This window comes from Salmo trutta, chromosome 21 (genome assembly GCF_901001165.1).
Source record: "Salmo trutta chromosome 21, fSalTru1.1, whole genome shotgun sequence".
NCBI lineage: Eukaryota > Metazoa > Chordata > Actinopteri > Salmoniformes > Salmonidae > Salmo > Salmo trutta.
This window is the reverse complement of record NC_042977.1, coordinates 27,313,201-27,327,957: the sequence shown is the minus strand read 5'-3', so window position 1 is coordinate 27,327,957 and position 14,757 is coordinate 27,313,201. Positions and strand designations below refer to the sequence as shown.

At 41.5% G+C, this 14,757-nt stretch overlaps 1 protein-coding gene across 5 annotated transcripts in view; it reads right to left on the bottom strand.

The window, feature by feature from the left end:
- Window positions 1-13,970, bottom strand: part of LOC115157090 (microtubule-associated protein tau) — a 73,806-nt gene extending 59,836 nt beyond the window's left edge. For 2 of the 5 annotated variants that reach the window (XM_029705010.1, XM_029705011.1), the window contains exon 1: window positions 13,707-13,968. The gene's annotated coding sequence lies outside the window, so the exon portion shown is untranslated. Of the gene's footprint in view, window positions 1-13,706 lie in introns of all 5 variants that reach the window. The other 3 variants (XM_029705012.1, XM_029705014.1, XM_029705013.1) reach the window with 2 other exon arrangements.
- Window positions 13,971-14,757: the final 787 nt, after the last annotated feature.

Here is a 14,757-nt window from a genome sequence, read left to right as displayed (position 1 = left end):
ACCACTGCAGCTAGCTGTCCTGTCCTCATCCTAGTACCACCCACCACTGCAGAACACATTAGAAACTAGGCCTATTCAGGCCAACAGACAAGTTGTCATGCTGTGGTTTTTGCATTGCTCTAATTTCTCACAGGGCACTATCTGCCTGTTAAGTAAAGACCCCCGTAGTGATCAGCTACTGACAGAGTTATGCTCTGCTCTCTCCTCTCACAGCTAGCATTGCCTCCTTCATGTGCCACTATTATGAAAGTTTGCTGCAGTGCCATGCAGCTCACTTAGTGGGGCCAAGCTCAGTTTGGCTTCTTTAGTTATTTTCATAAGATATCACTGCTCCTCTCTGCTATGTGTGTGTCCGTGTGTGTTTTATTGTCGGCAATCTGGTCCTAACAATAAACCACCACAATATTTGGCCTTTTCATGATTTGAGACATATTCTATCTTATTTTTGTTACAGTAACAACAATTATGCAACTCTAAAAGTATTGCGTTATTTGTGTTGCATTATTGCATATCACACAGATATTACTTGATGTTGACATAAATTGGGTAGTCATATTTCCACTGGTTTTACAGCATATAACATAATTGATTGATTAGTCATTTCTCCCTGGGTCACCACACTGTAGTTAGTGGGTCAATTATAAACACCTCTGGTGAGTAACAGCATCAAAATCTGTGTGAACCGCTGCTTCCTGAGCATGGAAGAGTCTTCCTAGTTTGATATAAAAGGGTGTCAGTGTTCCGATGAACCTGGAAATTAGACTTCCTGGATGAGAGTGTTGTAATCGTCATGAAATCAGCATGGTTGAGGTGGAGCTGTAAGAGTTAGACGCTCTCTGAGGTAAGAGCAGACACACCTGAGACTAATAAGACATGTTCAGTCGTTAACTTGCACCGGGTGAGGCGTCAGGTGTCGTTCCAGAGCGCTGCCCTTGCAGAGCGCTGCCCTTGCAGAGCGCTGCCCTTGCAGAGCGCTGCCCTTGCAGAGCGCTGCCCTTGCAGAGCGCTGCCCTTGCAGAGCGCTGCCCTCAGAGAGGTGGTTCCGACCAGCAGCTGTGTAATCAAAGCCAATTACTGGCCACGTTCCAGGTCATCTTTTTTGGCGCTGTGCAGAAGACTGCAATAGGCTATCATATGAAAGTGGTTTCCAGCTGCTGTTAGATCTGATAGCCTGAGCAGTGCAATAAAGATGACCTGGCTTCCCCACCACTGTGTCCCAAAAGGTGGAGAAGCCATTCGGGTGTACTGAACACATACAGTACAGTAACCAATGAATGGAGAGTACTCCCATACGTCTATGCAAGTAACCTGAAGGGTTTACTGTCTAAACCGTGGAAATTATTCATTTAATGAATTACCCTGGATTATAATTTCTAATTATTGTAAAAGAGGGTAGCTATTGCTACTTTGTTGCAAAACAGCATGCTTTTGTTTGCCTTAAGTGATCCAGCCCTGCATGCTACAGTGCAGTAGGGGATAGAAGCATCCAAGCTTTAGTAAGAGGGAGGACATTCTCCTCTCTTCACAGTGCACCATTTGCTCCTCATTATGAGTTTATCTTTGTGAGAAAGACAGCGAAACTAATGCATACGTTGAGAGCTGCTCTACACAAATGGTCTATCAGTGGAACTCACAGATAGACACGCACACCTTCATCCTTTTTTCCTCCGTCCCCTCCACTCATCACACTCTCTGCCTTCACACATGAACAAGCGATCATTGTCCGGACACTACACAAACACACAAATCCACAGGCACCAGCCTGCAGATTTGAGTATGTACAGTGTTAGTTGGCCATGGTTGGAACTGTGCCTCATTGTTTTGGGAGCAGCCACACTAAGTACAGTAGGAATAGTCAGATCACTACATTGACACACTTTGTAGCAGCTCCTAGGAGAGAGAAAATACTTGCGTGAGACACAGAAAACTCATCAAAATTCACTGTCAAAAAGCGGCAAACAAGCATGCATTCAGGCAGGACCACAGCAGTTAATAAAATAGCTAAATCACAGCTCAGCTTTTGTGCATCCATCCAATGTAGGAAAGACGCATACAAACATCAGATGAATGACCCTTGGTCGCTCCACCAACTGAGTACGTTTTGGGTCGTGTAACTTAGAAAAATAAAATGTTTCATAATTTTAACATTCTGTAATAAAGACGTTAAATAAAGAGGTCAGTAAGTGCCTACTATGTGCCAAATAATGTAACAGGGTTGACAGTAACAGCATTGACCATTTCATCTTAAATCAGCCAAACATTCCCTTGTGAGAGGAAGAATGGAAACTAGTTGTCTGCAACAGGGAGGGGCTTCACAAAACAAATGTATTTGTTAAAACATTTCCATCCTGTCTATCTATGGGTAACAGAGTAGACGTGTTTATTTTAATTTTATTTTACCTTTATTTAACCAGGTAGGCTAGTTGAGAACAAGTTATCATTTGCAACTGCGACCTGGCCAAGATAAAGCAAAGCAGTTCGACACATACAACAACACAGAGTTACCATGGAATAAACAAACATACAGTCAATAATACAGTAGAAAAATCTATATACAGCGAGTGCAAATGAAGTAGGATAAGAGAGGTAAGGCAATAAATAGGCCATTGTGGCAAAGTAATTACAATATAGCAATTAAACACTGGAGTGGTAGGGTGTGCAGAAGATGAATGTGCAAGTAGAGATACTGGGGTGCAAAGGAGCAAGATAAATAAATAAATACAGTATGGGGATGAGGTAGATTGGATGGGCTATTTACAGATGAGCTATGTACACGTGCAGTGATCTGTGAGCTGCGCTGACAGCTGGTGCTTAAAGCTAGTGAGGGAGGTAAGAGTCTCCAGCTTCAGAGATTTTTGCAGTTCGTTCCAGTCATTGGCAGCAGAGAACTGGAAGGAGAGGCGGCTAAAGGAAGAATTGGTGTTAGGCTCAATCCTCTCAGTTTTACACGGCAAAACACCAGAAATTTTACAAAAAGGGTAGAACCAGCTCACCTGCTTTTACACTATGATTTGACTATTAGATGTTCAATGTTTCTTTTGAAAAGGAATAGTTTCATCATATTAAAAGTTCAGTTCAGTTCATGTAACAGGGTTGACCATAAAATGAGGGACAGATAAATGAATCACTAGATTTATTGAATTTTGCATGTGGTCTATATTAAAGTTAATTTCATTTAATATAAAAGGCTTTTAAAATTCGATATTGGTGCACAATTTATACCTAAAATATCAAAGGGGTACTCTTTTCGCAGAACGACCCCCCTCTTTCTGAACTCAATCTCAGCCTCTGTCCAAATCTTAATCTTCTCTGCTGTATTTCATTTTATACACCTCTTCCTTTAAAAGTTCTGCTTACCATATCAGTCTTTCTACTCTTCAATCCTTTATGTTCTCTGATCCCCATTCAATCAATTAGGCTGTCTTCTTCTCTCTCTTCTAATGAACCCTGAATTTAGACTGTTCCAGAAGCTCTTTCCCTTCTATACATGTTCTTTCATTCAAAGAGAGTTCTCTCTACCTCTAACTTCTCTTTGAAGATAACTCCATTCATTACAATTATTCCAGCACAATAACAAGATTTAGTAACAGTAATTCATAATACAGAAACAATCTTTTCATGCCCATCCACCCACCCCTAGACCCACTCCAATTTGCATACCGCTCAAACAGATCCACAGATTATGCAATCTCTATTGCACTCCACACTGCCTTTTCCCACCTGGACAAAAGGATCACCTACATGAGAATGCTATTAATTGACTACAGCTCAGCGTTCGACACCATAGTGCCCTCCAAGCTCATCACTAAGCTAAGGATCCTGGGACTAAACACCTCCCTCTGAAACTGGATTCTGGACTTCCTGACAGGCTGCCCCCAGTGAGGGTAGGTAGTAGAGGTCGGCCGATTGTGATTTTCAATGCCGATACCGATTATTGGATGACCCCAAAAAGCCGCTGCCGATTAATTGGCCGATTTTTTAACATTTATTTGTAATAATGACAATTACAACAATACTGAATGAACACTTATTTTAACTTAATATAATACCTCAATAAAATCAATTTAGCCTCAAATAAATAATGAAACATGTTCAATTTGGTTTAAATAATGTAAAAACAAAGTGTTGGAGAAGAAAGTAAAAGTGTAATATGTGCCATGTAAGAAAGCTAACGTTTAAGTTCCTTGCTCAGAACATGAGAACATATGAAAGCTGGTGGTTCCTTTTAACATGAGTCTTCAATATTCCCAGGTAAGAAGTTTTAGGTTGTAGTTATTATAGGAATTATAGGACTATTTCTCTCTATATGATTTGTATTTCATATACCTTTGACCATTGGATGTTCTTATAGGCACTTTAGTATTGCCAGTGTTACAGTATAGCTTCCGTCCCTCTCCTCGCTCCTACCTGGGCTCGAACCAGGAACACATCGACAACAGCCACCCTCGAAGCAGCGTTACCCATGTAGAGCAAGTGACGTTTGAAATGCTATTAGCGCATACCCCGCTAACTAGCTAGCCATTTCACATGGGTTACACCAGCCTAATCTTGGGAGTTGAAAGTGCTGTTTGAATGAATGCTTACAAGCCTGCTGGTGCCTACCATCGCTCAGTCAGACTGCTCTATCAAATCATAGACTTAATTATAACATAATAACACACAGAAATACGAGCCTTAGGTCATTAATATGGTCGAATCCGGAAACTATCACGTTTATTCTTTCAGTGAAATACGGAACCGTTCCGTATCTTATCTAACGGGTGGCATCCATAAGTCTAAATATTCCTGGTACATTGCACAACCTTCAATGTTATGTCATAATTACGTAAAATTCTGGCAAATTAGTTCGCAACGAGCCAGGCGGCCCAAACTGTTGCATATACCCTGACTCTGCATGCAATGAACGCAAGAGAAGTGACACAATTTCACCTGGTTAATATTGCCTGCTAACCTGGATTTCTTTTAGCTAAATATGCAGGTTTAAAAATATATACTTCTGTGTACTGACTTTAAGAAAGGCATTGATGTTTATGGTTAGGTACATTCGTGCAACGATGTGCTTTTTTCCAAATGCGCTTTTGTTAAATCATCCCCCGTTTGGCAAAGTCGTCTGTCTTTGTTAGGATGAAATAGTCTTCACACAGATCGCAACGAGACAGGCGGCCCAAACTGCTGCATATACCCTGACTCTGTTGCAAGAGAAGTGACACATTTTCCCTAGTTAAAATAAATTAATGTTAGCAGGCAATATTAACTAAATATGCAGGTTTAAAAATATATACTTGTGTATTGATTTTAAGAAAAGGCATTGATGTTTATGGTTAGGCGATTATATGCAACGCAGGACAGGCTAGATAAGCTAGTCATATCATCAACCATGTGTAGTTAACTAGTGATTATGATTGATTGATTGTTTTTTATAAGATAAGTTTAATGCTAGCTAGCAACTTACCTTGGCTTCTTACTGCATTCGCGTAACAGGCAGGCTCCTCGTGGAGTGCAATGTAAAGCAGGTGGTTAGAGCGTTGGACTAGTTAACCGTAAGGTTGCAAGATTGAATCGCTGAGCTGACAAGGTAAAAATCTGTCGTTCTGCCCCTGAACAAGGCAGTTAACCCACCGTTCCTAGGCCGTCATTGAAAATAAGAATGTGTTCTTAACTGACTTGCCTAGTTAAATAAAGGTGAAAAAATAAATTACAAAAATAAAATCGGCCAAATCGGTGTCCCAAAAAAAAGCGATTTTCGATTGTTATGAAAACTTGAAATCGGCTCTAATTAAATCGGCCATTCCAATTAAATCGGTCGACCTCTAGTAGGTAGCAACACATCTGCCATGCTGATCCTCAACACTGGAGCCCCTCAGGGGTGCGTGCTCAGTCCCCTCCTGTACTCTCTGTTCACCCACGACTGCATGGCCAGGCACGACTCCAACACCATCATTAAGTTTGCAGATGACACAACAGTGGTAGGCCTGATCACCGACAAAGACGAGACAGCCTATATGGAGGAGGTCAGAGATATGGCTGGCTGGTGCCAGAATAACAACCTATCCCTCAACGTAATCAAGACAAAGGAGATGATTGTGGACTACAGGAAAAGGAGGACCGAGCACACCCCCATTCTTATCGACGGGGCAGAGGTGGAGGAAGTTGAGAGCTTCAAGTTCCTTGGTGTCCACATCACCAACAAACTAGAATGGTCCAAACGGAGCGCCAAGTCTAGGACCAAAAGGCTTCTCAACAGATTTTACCCCCAAGTCATAAGACTCCTGAACAGGTAATCAAATGGCTACCCGGACTATTTGCATTGTGTCCCGACACCTCCCACCCACCCACCAACCCCCTCTTTTATGCTACTGCTACTTTCTGTTTATCGTCTATGCATAGTCACTTTAACTATACCTACATGTACATATTACCTCAATTAGCCCGACTAACCGGTGCCCCAGCCCATTGACTCTGTACCGGTACCACCTGTATATAGCCTCACTACTGTTATTTTCACTGTCATTTTACTGTTTTTTTTAAAGTTTTATTTTAGATTTCTTTACTTATCTCTTGTTTACCTAATACCTATTTTTTACTTAAAAATTGCACTGTTGGTTAGGGCTTGTAAGTAAGCATTTCACTGTAAGGTCAACACCTGTTGTATTCAGCGCTCGTGACAAATACACTTTGATTAGATTTGATGTAGAGCTCCCCAGTTGAGTGCAACTTTGAGTGCAATTTCCTAACATAAAGGAGCATAATTCTGCTTTATGCTCAGATTGAGTGTAAAAGCCTGAGAGACCCAGCTGGTTCTGCTGCATGGGGATTAGTGCTAGCTAGAGTCAACCCTAGTCCCCACTTCCACATGCAGCCAGGCCCTGTTATATTATATTCACTAAATCCCCCCTCTGTCTGTCACGCAATCATCCCAAAAACCACAGCAGGCCTCCGTACTGTAACACACGGCATTGCCTAACACAGTGACAGTACAGAGTAACACACAAAGTGGGCCTAGGCCAGCAGCTTGGCAGGGGATCCCCGGCATTATCCTACCATCCAAAACAACAGCATTGTTGGGGGGGGGGTCTGTTTATACAAAATGCCCTCAGTAAGCCTCTTTCCCCCCCTCACATCACCATATTTTACTTCCCCCATATAACCGTAAAATGCATATTGATCCAATAGTTCACACAGCAATTGAAGTACTGTAGTCACCAACTTTCAATCACTATATTGACAGATACTGTACGTATCAGCTAACCTCTAACTGCCAACACTAGATGACTAACATAACTACACCCACCTACAGACCTTTGATCCGCTGCACTAGGTTTGTTCACAGGTGTTTCCACACTGATTTGAATTGAGGAAGTTATTACAGTAGTATGAGTCACCTGATTACAGTACTATTGGCCATTCAGCATTAGTTATGTCTACATCACAGGAGGTTGGTGGCACATTAATTGGGGAGGACGGGCGCGTGGTTATGGCTGTAGAGGAATGGTATCAAATACATCAAACAGATGGTTTGATGCCATTCCATTCGCTCCGTTCCAGCCATTATTATGAGCCGTCCTCCCCTCAGCAGCCTCCACTGACCTACATCTATACATCTACATTATAAAAACCGAAACTGAACCGAAACCGCACTAAATCACTCAGTACTAAGTGGTGGCCACGATTTATATAGGGGAAACACTGCAGACTCAGTGGACCATAACAGTGGATCATAATAGTGGACAATAACAGTGATATATATCATCAGTGACAGAGCACAGAGTAAAAGATCAGCACAGGTTCACTAGTCACTATCTCTCTGGTCAAATGGCCTTTTTAATATACGTTTCCACCTTTTGTTTTACCTTGTGGGTTATTTAAACAGCAGTTAATCTCTATAATTGCTGTGCTGTTATTTTAAAACTGCAATATGTCACTTTTTAGGGACCTGACCAAATTCACATAGAAATGTAAGTTATGGATCTGTCATTCTCGTTGAAAGTAAGTCTAAGAAGCAGTAGATATTTTCTGTGCGCTATTTCTATGGTTCCTGTTCCTAAATTTAGTTTTTGCATCTTTTACTCTCAGTTTTGTACACCAGCTTCAAAAAGCTGAAAATACAACATTTTTGGTTATGAAAAATATATACCACAGCGGTGTAGATAGTACATCGATTCTCTACACTATACTTGCTTGTATTGTCACATAAACTGACATTTCAGCAACCAGGAAATGGTGGAGCGATTTCCACATTGTGCATCTTTAAGTGAGGGGGGTAGCTCTCTGACCCAACAGGCAGTTTACTGTCAGGGCATAAACAGTAGTCACCCAGTCAGCCAGTTATGGTTAATCAATCTCTTCTTATGTGCTGGTGTGACAGTGTAGGTTCCGTCCCTCTCTTCGCCCCAACCTGGGCTCGAACCAGGGACCCTTGCACACATCAACAACTGACACCCACGAAGCATTGTTACCCATCGCGCCACAAAAGCCGCGGCTCTTGCAACGCAAGGGGAAACCCTACTTCAAGTCTCAGAGCGAGTGACGTCACCGATTGAAACGCTATTAGCGCGCACCACCGCTAACTAACTAGCCATTTCACATCGGTTACACTGGTTAATCTCAGATGATCTTTAAATCAGCAGGGTTTCCCAAACTCTGTCCTGGGGCCCCCTCTGGGTGCACGTTTTGGGGTTTTGCCCTAGCACTACACAGCTGATTCAAATAACCAACTCATCATCAATATTTTATTACTTTAATCAGCTGTGTAGTGCTAGGGCAAAAAACAAAATGCGCACCCAGGGGGGCCCCATAACCGAGTTTGGGAAACCCTGCCTCAATGTGTTAAAAGTGTTGCCAGGTCTCCTAGTGTTCGTCATGAGTCTGCATTTTTATGTCTCTCTCATGCATGATGGGCACCAGCTCTGGTTACTGCTGATATAATGCTTTGTCACCCTGTCTCGTCCTCTCAGGGGAGACACACACAGTCCCTGAAAACAGTCACTCAGTCAGAGCACAGTGGTGAGATCTGTATTTACCACCAGTTTGTGAACACTCAGCTAAATCGACACGCACGAGGACTGGTTGTGAGGAGTGTGTGTGACAGCCACGTGACTCTGTGCATTGTCCCTGACCCTGTGGTTACTGACCTGGTCCTTTATGCATAGTGATGGATTTGACTTTCTCATTCACATGTTCCTCTTGGCAATTACCATTCCTAGTCTAGCTTGCACGTTAAAAACTCACAATCATGTTAGATTCATAACACTCATCATGACAAGAAGGTACAGTATTTCAAAATGTATTGCAATGTTACAACTCCTCTATTATTCACTGTGACACTAACAATGACTGTTAAACAGCCATCACTAACATTGAGTGGCTGCTGCCAACATACTGACTCATCTCTAGCCACTCTAATAATTAAAAATTGGATGTAATAAATGTATCACTAGCCACTTTAAACTATGCCACTTTATATAATGTTTACATACCCTACACTACTCATCTCATATGTATATACTGTACTCTATACCATCTACTGCATCTTGCCTATGCCATTTGGCCATCGCTCATCCATATATATTTTTATGTACTTATTCATTCCTTTACACTTGTGTGTGTGTATAAGGTAGTTGTTGTGAAATTGTTAGATTACTTGTTAGATATTACTGCATGGTCGGAACTAGAAGCACAAGCATTTCGCTACACTCGCATTAACATCTGCTAATCATGTGTATGTGACAAATAAAATTTGATTTGAGTAACAAGTGTGTAAACCACCTAACTAAACAAGTCCTCGACATTAGTCATCTAGGAAATATTTCTCCAAAGAACCCATTTTCAGACTGAGCCATAGTGACATCCAATGGGGATGACATCACATTCTACTCATTTGGATTCTTCTCAAAGGCCCTGGCTCCCAGCCCTCCTCATACTGCACCCTCACATTGCCTCTATTGTTAACCTCTCTTATGTTGGGAGGCCAAGGCCACTGTGAAAGAGGAGGGTTGGTGTTCTCGTGGATCACAGTGGACAGCATCTCACAGTGGAGATGATGAAGATGGTTTATGACAGGAAAGCTAGACATCACAACAGATCAGCAGACCTTGACCTGACACCAAGACCATGCAGCGGACAAGGAAACCGCACGCCATGGCATACTGAGCTTCCCCCACAACAAACATATAGTGTCACTTGGGATTTACCTCACTGTGCTCTCACAATGGGGGATCGTTTTACTGAAAATAGAAAGTTCCATCCCTTTCATGCAAAGCCAACTTCAATATCACTTGAGTGATTTCCCCTGTACCACACATCTCTACTCATAGTACCATAGCAATCTGTAAAGAATGACTGACTGGCAGTTATTTGCCTCTGCATTGCTTGTGAACCTTGATGGACAGACACTGCTGTGCTGTCCAAGTCCCTCTGGCTCTGTCTCCTGTAATCTGTGGAGGATTGCACTATAATCCCACCATTCCAGACGACTGAGAGAGAGAGATTTTCTTGTATGCCATACATTAGGCCAGGGATGGGCAACTGGCGGCCCGCGGGCCACATGGCCCCCCCCCTTTGAAGGCCCTCGGATTAATTTCCCCCACAAAAATGTGGTTGTGTTTCAGCAGTTTTACTCTTGTTATAGTCAGTCAATTACCCATGTCAGCTAAAAAGTTTTAAATCTCTAAATTAGTTTAGTGGCCAGCTATCTAAACTTATTATCTTGGCCGGGGGGCCCCCATTGATTTTGTTAGTCAGTCTCACTGAGATCTCATATTAAAAACTACAAACATTTCTCTCCACCCTATGGCAAATGTGTAGAATTGCAAGAAATCTGCTGTAAAACAGCAAATTGTCCTCTCCAACCCATGGCAAAAATTAGTAGAATTGCATGAAATGTATTATAAAATTGCTAAATCTTCTCTCCGCCCCATGGCAAAATGTTTAGAATTGCACAAAAAAAAGTCCTTATCATCTGTCTATCAAGGCCTATTTATCTACAGTATCTATCTAACAATGTGTATTTGTCTGTCTGTCAGTCTAAATAATCCTTGTTGTGTGACAAGACTAGTGTTTTCCACTAGCGCTGGCTGTCGGCTATACAGCTGATTACAGACTCATTTTCAGCCGGGAACTTTTTCCATTTCATTTAACTAGGCAAGTCAGTTAGGAACAAATTCTTATTTACAATAACGGCCTACCAAAAGGCAAAAGGCCTCCTGCGGGGAAAAAAAAGGTCCAAGCATCTTCGACAGAGGGGATCAAGCTATTCTATACCATTTTACAAAGAACAGCTCATGAAGGAAGGCTTTCTCATTAAACATTTTTAGCAAGCGTCTATGACAAATCAGGACAGGTCGTTTCATTGAGCAGCCATTACGAACACAGGCAGTAAAACAGTGATCACTAAGGTCATTACAGAAAACACCAGACTGATACCTATCAGGATAATTTGTGAGGATAACAAATACGCCAGACAGTGACTTTGAAGGGTTACTTCGGGATTTCGGCAATCTACTTCACCAGAGTCAGATGAACTCATGGACACAATTTGTATGTCTCTGCAACAAGTAATAATGAAGTTAGAGGTAGTTTTACTAGCATGCTAGCAGTTACCAAAGACTTCCAGTCATTGCGCTAATGCTAGTTAGCAATTGCGCTAATGCTAATTAGAAACTTCCTTCAAACTGCACGCAGACATAAAAATGGTATCCACAAGTTCATCTGACTCCGGGGAAGTAGATAACGGGCTTCCAGAAGTATCCCTTTAAAGTGAGTGACTCGTCAGTAGCCTACCAAATCACATTGGTAAGAGAGCAGTTCATTTGGCTCCCTAATTTGCATACTGGTAGGCTTTTTGGCAATTATCTGCAGATAAATAATGAAAACATTCCATAAAGATGGTGAATCCTCCTCACTAACAATAGGCAAGCTAGAGGAGAGAGTATAAAATACCTCCCCTGCCAGGATCAATAAACCTGGGACTAAAAATCAAAACAAAGCAAAGTGTATGGGCTAAAGCTGACTTTTTTTGAAGGACAGTACAGAGGGTATAGTTCACAATGGATACAGAACCATGCTTGCAAAACACACAATACATCCATGGTATGCTGCAGTCACATAGAGAGAGGGGGGGTATTTGTCTTGTGGTATTTGTCTTCTCTATAGAGATGAGCCTTCCAGTGAGCAAAATTACATTCAAATCGGTTCTGAATGAAAGTTGAAAAGATGTCTTTTCCGGATGTAGAAAATGCGTATTTTCCAGACGTTGAAAATGCATATTTTCCGGATGTTAAAAATACAGATGTTGAAAATACATATTTTATGGACATGGTTTTTTTGTAATTGTTCTATGGCCAGATTTCAAACGTACATACATTCACTGATATCCACATGTCAATGAAGTAAGCATTATATTAATAATAATAATTTGTATTATAATTAATATAGGAAAATTGAGCAAACTGAAGATTGCAGTAGGCCATGGAATATGTATTATTCCTACCATATATATCACAAACTTAGGCAGTGATCTAAGTTCAGACCAAGAGAAAAAAACAACAGAACTCTTCAACTACAATAACATTATCAGTAACAATTACAGAAACGTTTTTCTTGCTATGGCTGTGGCATAGTATGTGGTTGTTTATGTACCATAATTGAATGCACTGACTGTAAGTCGCTCTGAACAAGAGCAACTGCTAAAAGCCCAAAATGTAAATGTCAAAAGGAACACACATAAGCACACAAGCACTAGTACACGCATTCTACACGTACATTGTAATATTGTTGTATGGTGGTATTATACATTTTGTATTGTAGATATGTAGTGGTGTAATAATGTTAGAGGATGTATTGTTTTATCTTTTGTTTTATATGTAATGTAAGTGCCTTAATGTTTTCGGACCCCAGGAAGAGTAGCTGCTGCCTTGGCATCAGCTAATGGGGATCCCTAATAAATACAAATACAAAAAAGCACTTGCAAAGCATGCTGGGTATTATTTTAATGAGCTCCGTCCCCAAACAAGACCAAACTTGGTCAGGACCGGACCAAATCTGAACCCATGTTTGGGCCAAATCAAGTCCGCTGTGTGGACCAAGGTAGGTCCGGACAGGACCAACTCCGAACCAATTATACACGTCTATGTTCGCGTCCAAAATCAAGGCCAAATTTCAACGTCTTTTCAATGTCCATGGACTTCGGAGTCGGACGGTGCTCACTGGGATGTAGCATTGCACTCTTTATGCATCTATCGGGGATATCTTGATGATTTATAATGTCGAAGCTGTATAATATCACATTTATGTAACGACGATCAATGTTTGCTCTGTTGGAGTGGACCCATCTGCGATGCGGTGGACACCTGTCTACAGTCAGCATCCCTTAACTCAAATGCGGCAACATAACAAAGAAAATGTTCTGCATTGGTCGTGGTGGGAGTGAATCAAACACGCGCACTGTGGATATGTAAACAACATCAATTTGGGTACAGAATGTGATAGTGTATGAACAATAAATATCGCGCATTACATTCATGGTCAACCAGACTAGGACTGCGTCTGTTCTGCATATTGTGAGCTTCTTGCTCCGTAAAAAACGTGTAACCATTCATCAATAATTACTACATCTCTGAGGCATAGAAAAATACACAAATACCTCCACCTAGATAATCACCTGAGCTGCAGTGTTCCCGTCAATTGTAATTATTCATAATTTTACTTACCCTATGTTTTCTCTTTTTTTTATCCGTTTGTTAATAATAGTTGTCGTGGACGTCGCTGGTCGAAGTCGGTTCTACCTTCTCGTAGAGCACTTCACTGACAGCAGAAATCAGCCCGCCTACTTCACCACGCTCAGCCTATCACAGTCGAGAAATGCTGCAGTGTTTCGTTGATTCTCTATTTTTGACGCAAAGATTGTCAGAGCGGCACATAATTCCCACACCGTTTCTGTGTAGATGCCGCCCACATCTGTTGAAGGACAACTCAGCCGATGTGATTGTACAAAATGAACTATCATCCATTTCTCCATTCTTGAGACGAAATGTGGCCAATCATTTACAGTAGACAACAGTTCTATATACTGTATGGGCACGATACGCACTGATTGGCAGTATGGAGGCAGTTCTCAATGCCGGACACACACGCGAAATGGGGGCGTGGCACTTTGCAGCTAGTCTCGCTTTCAAATCTATGCAGGGATATTTTACATACTGTAGTTTCTCTGTTCATCCTCATAATGGAAACACAGCCTGGCCTGTCTCACGCAGCTCATTATTATCACATCTAATTGGTGTTACAGGCTCATGTGTAACTTTAGCCTACTCCACTCAGGGATTAATGGTCTGCTGCTTTATCCTTGGGCATGGTGCCCTGACCTCAATAACACTAATAAAAACCTGTCTCTCCCAGTTGAGGTAAACTAAGTCAGACCAACCAGGTGTTACATCTAAGACCATGACTACCGCCATCCATTCAGATTCACTTGCTGTGCTGTAATGTAGTGCTTTCTATAAAATTAAGAGATTAAGGTCCCATTTGATTTGGTAAATATATAATGCCTAGCAGATTTTTATTTTTTTATTTCACCTTTATTTAACCAGGTAGGTCAGTTGAGAACAAGTTCTCATTTACAACTGCAACCTGGACAAGATAAAGCAAAGCAGTGTGACACAAACAACACAGAGTTACACATGGAATAAACAAATGAACCCAGTGTTGGACCAGTCAAATCTAAAAGGACCTTTCATCTATAGGCAAACTGTTGCTGTTTAT